This window comes from Palaemon carinicauda, chromosome 8 (assembly GCF_036898095.1).
Source record: "Palaemon carinicauda isolate YSFRI2023 chromosome 8, ASM3689809v2, whole genome shotgun sequence".
In the NCBI taxonomy this organism is placed as follows: domain Eukaryota; kingdom Metazoa; phylum Arthropoda; class Malacostraca; order Decapoda; family Palaemonidae; genus Palaemon; species Palaemon carinicauda.
In genome coordinates, this window is record NC_090732.1 from 36,749,493 (window position 1) to 36,759,492 (window position 10,000).

The window sequence follows — 10,000 nt, forward strand, 5'->3', positions numbered from 1 at the left end:
TTCGTACCGTGATTTTTTCGCATTGTGAGTTGCCTTTTACATGTAAATAGGCTAATTGTTCCAAGGTCTACAAAAATGCCACATTAAATTTTTACAATAAGGCTAAATTCCACTAACTACAATGAAATACCATTTGGATCATTCAATAATAACCCAACCGTTAATAACCTCAGAAGTAAATGTATAATTAGAACAGATAGAACAACAATGCAATAATAAATGGAAAATACAGTAACAAAAATGTGTAACCTTACCTTTGGAGTGAGGCAATGTCCGAGAGCAAAGTGGCGGGGCGGCAGAGGAGGATGACAAATGGCAGAAAACATTAAAAAGTGGCTGAAAACTTAAACACTCAACTTTACAAAACGCATTAATAAATGACAGAAAACATTAAACTTTACTTTACGAAACCAAACAACAAATGGTAGAAAATATTAATACTTAACTTTACGATAAACTTAAAATCAAATTTATTTTTTTTTTCTTTTTCTAATTTTGTAATTTTTTACTTTCCATTTTGTATTTTCTAAATTTAATTATATGCTTCATCACTTCCCCTTTTCTTTTTTTTTTTTTATCTCTTGGAACTTCCTCTTGGCCTACTAGCATCGAAGGCTTGTTTCTGACTGCTTCTTAAAACGTTCTTGAAATGACTCAAGCAAACGTCATTTAAATATTCCAGAGCATGACCTCTGTGAACCTTTTCTGGTTTTTTTTTTTTTTTTTTTTTACAAAAGCTGCCTTTTTATGGTAGCAACCTCGAGCCTCCTTATTTTCTGCCGTTATTATAGGGTCATTCTCCTCCTCATCGCCACTAGAGAACTTTTCCTAAACGACATTCAGTTGTATGGCTTCCAACTCCTTCAGGTCGTCAGTTGTAACTTCCTCTTGGTGCTCCTCGAGAAGCTTATTAATGTCGTCCTCATAGACTTCCAGACCCTTGAACATCCCGAGTCTAACGATCTCGGCAACCTCAGATTGAGCAACAGGTTCAGGACCGTCAACTTTTTCGGCATAGGCTTCAGCTTGGCCTGCATGGAAGCCCTCAAAATCTTCCTCCACGAAAACGTCAAGGTACACCTAGAAACCTCCCGCCAAGCTTGATCGATGAGTCTGAGGCATATCACACTATCGAAATGCTCCTTCCAAAATTCCTGTAGGGTGAGGTTTGTGCTCTCAGTGATTTCGAAACATCTCTTTAAGAGATATTTCGTGTAGAACTTCTTAAAGTGTGAAATCACATGATGGACCATGAGGAGAGTGAGTGATCGGGCCAAAACAAAGGTTTACCCACTTGATGAACAAGCGTCTTGTTACCCAGGCTTTTGCATTAGCCCTCCACAACAACACAAAGTTCTCCTTAATCATTTTGTGGGTCTTGAAGGCTCGAACAAGGGCTTCACCTTAAAATCCCCACTGGCGCTTGCATAGAGTGCAAGGATAAGCCTGTCCTTCATAGGCTTAATCCTGGGTAGCTTCTTTTCTTTTGCCATGATGTGCATCCGTCGAGGAATTTTCTACCAGAAAACCCCAGTATCATCGTAGTTGAAGACATGCTGCAGATTGTAGACATCCTTGACAGTCAACTCTTCGAACGTCTTAACAAATCCCCACTGGTGCTTGCATAGAGTGCAAGGATAAGCCTGTCCTTCATAGGCTTAATCCCGGGTAGCTTCTTTTCTTTTGCCATGATGTGCATCCGTCGAGGAATTTTCTACCAGAAAACCCCAGTATCATCGCAGTTGAAGACATGCTGCAGATTGTAGACATCCTTGACAGTCAACTCTTCGAACGTCTTAACAAAGGCTTCGGCCACTTCTGTGTCCGAGCTGGCAGCCTCCCCATGCCGCACCACCGAATGAATGCCAGAACGTCTCTTAAAATTTTCAAACCACCTACAAGAAGCCTTGAACTCTAGGGATGCCTGCTTTGATGTCCCTTCTCCTGCATCGTCTTCTGCCTGAACACACACGAAATCAGTAGAAATGGTGTGGGCCTTCTGGCAGATTATTGTTTTGGTGATCGTGTTTCCAGAAATTTCCTTGCCCTTAATCCAAATAAGCAGCAATCTCTTCATCTCATCATGGACGTGGCTCCTCTTGCTGAAGAAAAGAGTAATGCCTTTAGAAGGTGTTACTGCTTTGGTGGCTTCCTTCTGTTTTAGAATGGTTCCTATAATAGATGGACTTCGGTCATATTCCTTAGCAATCACACTTAGCCACATGCCAGATTATTCAAGCTTTGTCTCCATAGAAAGCATCATCTTCGTCTTTCCCCGAAATACGATACAGTTCAGTACCTAAAAGCACGAAAGCGAAATTGCAAACACGAATTCAATCTGAACAATAGTGCTGCCGATACGAAATGAGTGAGAGACGCCGCTACATATTTTAAAATCAGTCTCGGAGGAGGCCGGGCTCTCGTGCTGTACCTCGTTTAATGGCATGAAACATTTTTCGCAATGTGAGCCGGAAATATCTTCGCAGCATGAAAATTTCATAAGCAGAAACTTTCGTATTGAGAACTATCACTTTATAGAATCCTACAGAATTAAATTAAAAGAAAAGTTCATTAGGTATATTCTTGTAATTTCACTTCATTCATAAGTCAACATCAGTGACTTTTTATCAATTACTGCAAAGTGAACATATAAATTGATATAATTTTCTGTACTTTGCATAATAAAAGTAAGGTATCTATTACCATCTGCTAAAAGAATGGAGTATTGATTATAGGACAGACTACACTCATAAAAACAGATGGTTTTAATCTTTTTCAACAGGTTTGCTAGCTCATTTTAATTCAAGAACCTCGCCAAAACACGACCTACTGTGGATGGTTTGAAAACAGACTTACAACAAATGCAAAACGACATCTAATAATGAATACTGTAAACTTTCAATTCAGGAAGATCAAATGGTTCTGTTCCAGTAAGTAAATATATTTCAAGCTTTTACCAGGTGCGCAATCACACATCTGGATTATAATCATGTACCTTTTTAGATGTAGAATTTATTACTTATTTTCTGCTCATAAGGACTGAAATTATGTACATTTTCTGTATAAATAAATCAATTAATCCTAGCCATCATTTCTGTCCAAACCCTGTTCGGCAAACTGGCAACCCCAAAATAACCAAAGATACCTAACAATGCCAACTCTCCCAAAGAAATCGTCCGCCTTGCTAGTTTCAAAATAAACAGCCTAGAGGCCTGCCTAGTTCTTTATGGTGGAAAAGAAGATCACACCGTCATCACGAAAAGCTGACACAGTACTCAAATTCTTACCTGGTGATGTTTATGCACAAATCACAAAATGGTAATCCATGCCAGACACCTCCGTCACAGATGATACACTGAAGGTCAAATCAAGGTCATCCTTCAGTATGTTTCCACCCCTTGGATCCAGAAAATTTCTGGACAATGTAGAAACAAAAATAGGAGGTCAACAGCCCTCACAGGTCTACAGGCAACTCCAACATCTCGTAAAAATAACCGTTTTTACACCCAATAAGAGATGATACTGGACTTAGTTCATGAAGTCCTTTTGACACAGTTACCATTTAAAACAATTGTGGCAATGCCCAACGCATCCACCATGAATCACAAGGATTTCCTACAAATTGTAAATAAAGTTCACCTGGCTCAGACATTAGCAGGACTCACTCAACCACTTGTAAGTGTCCACCACACACCCTCAACCACAAAGTGATGAAGTGACAGACGTCAAACCAGAGTCCCCGGCAATCCCATACACCATTTAAGGAACAAGCATTTCATCAAGCAACTGACATGCTAGAGTCTATAGCCTGACAAAGAAAAGGGCTTTTGTTACTTCTATTTGGGATATGGGAGTGAGGCTCAAAAGTATGAGAAAGGATGCATCCTATCTAAAAACATGCAGCAGGGCTGCAGCAACTACCCAACCAACTAACCATCAGCGATGGCCTGACTGGTCCCCTCATTCAGAGAAACAAGTCTGTGTTTCTTTCTGGTAATGGAAAAAAAGACCTCTACATGTCTCTACATCACTGGTGAAATTTCTGACGCGGAATTCTTGTTAATACGGGTGGATGCCACCCCGAACTAACGATTGAATCCAGACCACAACATTCTTCACAAGTTTACAACAAATGGCACCTTGATAAAGATATAGGGCACTAGAAACATGAAAGTGGCATTCACTGGCAAACCATATAGTTGGACATTCATCACTGCAGATATCGCCTTTGTGGTACTCTGGCAGATTTTGATAAGGCACACAACATGCTGGTAGATGTATCCAGACAGCAACTAATGCAAGGGCAGCAACAACCCCCACGCGGGGACCCTCTGGTGCACGCACATTTCAAATGGCTGGCTCTAGGAAAACTAGGCCACACAAAGCCATTAATCCAAGTTGTGGAAAAGTCAGGAATCTGACAGAAAGCTTCCAGCTCAAGAGCATCTACAGGAGATGTCATATGGAGGCACTACCTAGACTACCGACAACTTAATGTTCAAATAGTGCAAGACAGGTAACCGGTACATAACATCGTGGACATAACTGACCAACTCGATGGGGCAAGAATATCCTTGAAAATCAATCTCCTCAAGCAGTATTACCAAATTCCAGTAGAAAAAGAAGACATACAATAAATTTCCATTTATACCCCCTAAAGAACATATATTTTGACTTACAGCTGTTTTGGCCCTCAAAATATCAGACCCAAATTTCAATGCCTGATGGACAACTTCCTCTGAGAATTACTCTGCTGCATCATTTACGTTGACAACTTCCTTATTTTCAGCACTAACTATAACCAACACATATGTAAAACAAGTCCTCAAGAACCTCAGAGAATTAGTGCTAATTGTCCGACAAGATAAATGTTAATGGACAAAAATAACATATAATTTCTTGGTTATCAAGTAAGTCAAGAAAATGTTAAACCTCTCCCAATGTAGGTACAGGCGCATGCCGATTTCCAAAGGCCAAGAAACATTAAAGCACTGTAAGACTTTGCTAGCATGATCAATTACTATCACTATTTCTTACCCAACCTGGCTAGAATTATGTCTCCCTTATATGAATACTTATAGGGAAAACCCAAACAATATGCTAGCTAGATAAGGAAGAAATAGCATTTATAGAACCCAAAAGAGCCCTTAGTTCTGCTGCAACACAACACAAGTATTTCTTTTCTTTAATAGGTCCCTTACACTAACTATGAATGTAAGAAGCAAAATAATGGTTGCAGTAGTCGAACAAGCTATAGACGACAGCCGGTAATCGTTAGCATTTTTCAGCAAGAAGTTATCTCCAGCGAAACAGAAATACCCCACCTTCCACAGAGAACTATTTGCAATCCACCATGCTATTCGGCATTTCAGACGTATGCTCGAAGGACAGCAATTTGTGGTCCAAACAGACCATCAACCCTTGATTCACACCTTAAGAAAAAAGGCAGACTGCTGGTCGACATGCCAGCAGTGCCAATGATTGGCGATCGCTGGGTATTCCAGAACCATTAAGTACCTGAAGGCCCTGTCTAACAATGTCACAGATGCACTTTCCAGAAAAACCATTAACACCGTCCAAATCTGGATATCTTATCCTGAGATATCGGAAAACTGGGAGGACAGAGAAAACCTGTGCCTCGGGCAGGAAGCTAGTGTCCTGGTTTGGAGGTATTTCGTCCTACATGACTGAGAAGCAACCACTACCTAAAGACAAGTCAGCCTATTAAATGTTCTTGCCTCTATCTTAGATTGGTTTTGAGAATGAAGGCTTAAACCTCACCCATAATCACACCCTTCAGGCAGCTCCCATGCATCCTAACTGAGCAATAAATGTGGAGGGCAATGAACACACACATCAAGAAATTGGCCCACGAAAGTCTTGCCTGTCAGACATCAAAGATCATGAGGCACACAGTATAAATAATCTTTTCCTGATTAAGTTGAGAATTTATATGTCATGTGAGGGCACTAGGATCTGCAAGTGCCAGCTCAACCAAATGAATCATCAATTAGATTTACAAACAAGTAAAAAATTAATGAAGCAATGTTGACATGTATCCTAGAAAAAGTATTGAGATGTACCAAAATCTATTATATATGTGAACAAGCAAGGGTGAAAATTTTTGGAAAGTTTATGTTCACCGCCCAATAACCCAAATATAATTGCCTAAAGTCATGAGCCATGTTAGACAAAACACTGAACAATATTATTAATCCTACTACAATATAATTACTCTATTGAAAAGACTAAAGTACCACCTATCAGACCATTTCAGCAATTTTTTAGAGGCTTATATACATGCATGTCGGTGAAAGAGGATGAAGGAAGATCTTTCCAAGAAATGTGAAAAATTTGCATTTATGATAAACAGATACTTTCCATCGATTCTTTACCAATGTAAGTTACATATCTCATACCTTACATACGCTATACTAGCGCACACACAAAAAATTAAAGGATGTTTATTTCTCTTCATCTCACCTTATCAGGTTGAAGGTCTTGAAGATTATTATACGTAATAAAAATTTCAATACCTTTTTGATACTTCCAGGGTAGATCATTGTTTTTTAATTGATTTGGAAGCACAATGCTTTGTAATCACGCTGCTCATAAGTGAGAACTTTATATTAATACAATCATACTTGTAAATATGCAGGTAAAACTAATAAATTCTTTTTCTACAAAACCAAATGCGGCCCAGCAATATATGAACATATATCTTAGAGAAAGCATAGTTCTCGTCTGTGGCTGAGATGCTTACCACAAAATAACATTTCATTGCCAAAAACCAATAGTGCTCTTAGTTATCTTTCTATTATGAACCCTGCTCATTACAAAGATTCTTGAACATACTGTCTACATCACAAATTCCTCCTCGAGTATTGTACTTTCAAATGTCTCTCACCAGCCATATAAGAGGTTCTCATTCATTTACTATCATTAATATTGAGAGCCCAATTAGACAAACAATGGCTATTGTATCCTGCAATCGAGCTGAGTTAATTCTTACTAACAAAATCTGGTGTGCCAGATTCTATCAGCAAAGATAAACTTTGAGAAAGTCTGGTCTCCAGATATCATATGCAGTTCAGTAATCATATCGGCAACTGCAAAGACTCACAGAAATATGAAAATCTCTAATTGCACTATTTGAGACAAGTGCTGTTGGGAACACTACTACCTTGAGAATGATACATTTACAGTCATACCTCTCTTCACGAAAGACTCTGCTTACGAAATTTTCAAGCTACAAAATGAGATAAGAATATTTTATGACTCACTTTATGAAAAATGTTTCACTTTAAGAAAAGAGATTTGCCAGCCAGGCCGAGAATAAAATAGTCACCCATCACAGTTGAAGAAAATGGGTTCAAACAGAAAATATAGCTGCAGTCTATAATAAGGGTAACTATAATAGTACAATATTGCACTGCATGTATTGTATTATTTTCCATTTAATACTACATTATGTTGTAATAACTACTTAATTGACAGGTATTAACATTTAGTTTAGGTATATTGAATGGTTCAAATGTATTTGCCTGTACAGTATTTCAATGTGGTTATACTGTAGCTTTATAATGAGATTTAATGTGGTGTTTTGTAGGGTTTGAAACAAATTAGGCAATTTGTATGTGAAATGCGACTCACAACACGAAAAAATCACTTTACGAAAGCCACTCGAGAACAAATTAATTTCGTGTTGTGAGGCATTACTTTATTAAGAAAAGCTAAAGTCAATAATACAAAAAATTGTTTAAAAAAGTATAGGTTCAGGGGAAAATATAGTATCTTAGCATATTGTTTCCACTAATCTTAAGATTGTTCTCCTTTGCCCCTTTAGTACAGAAATTAAGAATATCTTATTTTTTTCCTCATGAAAGCAGTGGAGTAGCCAGGAGTGTCTCAGAGGGGGGGGGGGGACAAAAATGGGGAAAGGTCATATTTGAAGGGGGCAGCCCCATGCGAGGCCCAAAGGGACGAAGCCCTTCGGCAGGAAGTATGTAAGCCAGCAGTTCTGAGACTGTCTGAGATACATTCTGAGCATCCAGAATAGTCATTTTGACCTTAGACATGAAAATCAGATGTACCAGTTGGAAGACTTAAGTTCAGCCTCATTACAGTTTCATGATTTTCTAGGGGGGGGGGGAGAGGGATAATCATAAGGTCAACCCCCCCCCCCCTCTTGTGTAGGGGGCACCCTCCCTGGACATAAAACTATGCAGTTTGAACTTTAATTCTTCTCTGTGGTACCTTGAGTTTTAGTTTTGAGAACAAGTTTGAATGCACTCAGCATGATGATAGTCCAGTAATAACCCTATGTTGAATTTAGTTGTAAAAGCACAGCTCATTTATTACTATGCTCCAGTAGGCCTACACATCTTACAAAGCAGAAGAAATACAATGCAACTGCACAGTTTTTGTCACTTTTTTACACAGAATTTGCAATAGGATTTAGGTTTCAATTGTACAATTTTCAGCAGCACTGTTTCACATGTATTTTTTTCCCTATGACCATATCCAAATTTAATGTTTTTATTTAATCATTAAGAAATAAGTGTAAATTATTGTACGATTTCTGACTCCATCCAGTGTATATTAAATAAAATGTAGATATCAGTGTTGAGAGTTCTGTATAACTTACAGACTTTGATGGCATAATATAGATGTACAATAATTTCAGTAGAGATATTAAAACAAACGACATGAAAACTTTAAATTATGAGAGTGGGGCAAGAAGACCCCTCTCAGGGGGGGGCAGGATTTTCCCCAGGGGGGGGGGGGGGCAATTGCCCCGCCTTGCCGTCTCTTGGCTACGCCACTGCATGAAAGAAATAAGTTTGTTGTAATGAAAAAACAGCGGAGGAATATGAATAACATTGCCTCCTAAAAGTGAATATTACTTAAGATAAAAGTTCTGTCCCATAAGGCTTCTTACTGTTGCTTAAAAAATCACTTCTAAGAAATTACTGGATTTTGTTCAAGCTTTTCTGGAAGTGAAGATAAATGGCATAATTAAACCTCAGATAAAGTCCTCAAGTCTAATGCAATGGCCATCCTAATAACATCATTTTGATATGAGCCCTTTGAATAACAGATTTCTAGGTTACGTTACTTATGAGGAATGACAAATATATCACAGTCTTCCAAACACACACATATTTGCACCAATTACCTTGTCTTTCATGGCAAAGTGTGTCCTGCAACATGATATTGACATAAAAGTTGGAATTTATGTATGTAGAAAATAGATGCAATATATAGAAATATAATTCAACAATTCTAAAAGTGTCTGTATGAATTCATCATGCATTGTCACATCCTCTAACTACTTATCAGTCTCTGCATAGCGCATACATATCTAGTGTCCTCAAATCTGTGTATTAGTCTGGGGCAGGCAATCTGAAGCTCTTATAGTAGTTGTTTTAGATATGATCCAATTTTCATTTGCTTTCATTTTCTTTTGCATTCTATTCTGCAGAGATTTGCTGAAGTATGTCTATATTTAATTGTGCTGTTACCAGTCTTTCGCCTGTTCTTGCTACTATGTTGCTGTCCTCAGATATCCTTTTGCTTTTCATTTTTTGGTTTTCTGGTCTATTTGTTTTTTGAGAGCTTGGTTTCAATTATCTCAAATACCACTCTTGAAGCTGTTTCCTTTTGAGTTATTGCACATCTTATCAACACAATGCCTTTCCGTCTCGCTACTATATTAATCTTACCGTTGACTTGTACTTGGAAGATGAGAAATGGTTTAGGTATAATACACTTTTTAGTGTCAATCTGATGATAGCTTGGGTGAAATATGGAACTAAACATAATATTATCCTCATTTCTATCAATCACACCCTTATTTCTAAACTAGTCCTCTCTTCGTTGCATAGCACAGCCACATTTTACTACCTTTTGTTCATTAGTATCACGCTAAGTACTGTATATACAATTGGTTTATGTTTCCTATTTTTCTATTAGGTACCACTATTTTAAATGTTCCTTT

At 38.0% G+C, this 10,000-nt stretch overlaps 1 protein-coding gene across 1 annotated transcript in view; it reads right to left on the reverse strand.

Moving 5' to 3' along the window:
- The window catches only part of LOC137645703 (coiled-coil domain-containing protein AGAP005037), a 1,132,788-nt gene that overhangs the window by 119,759 nt on the left and 1,003,029 nt on the right, over positions 1-10,000 (reverse strand). The gene's annotated exons all lie outside the window — the stretch shown is intronic.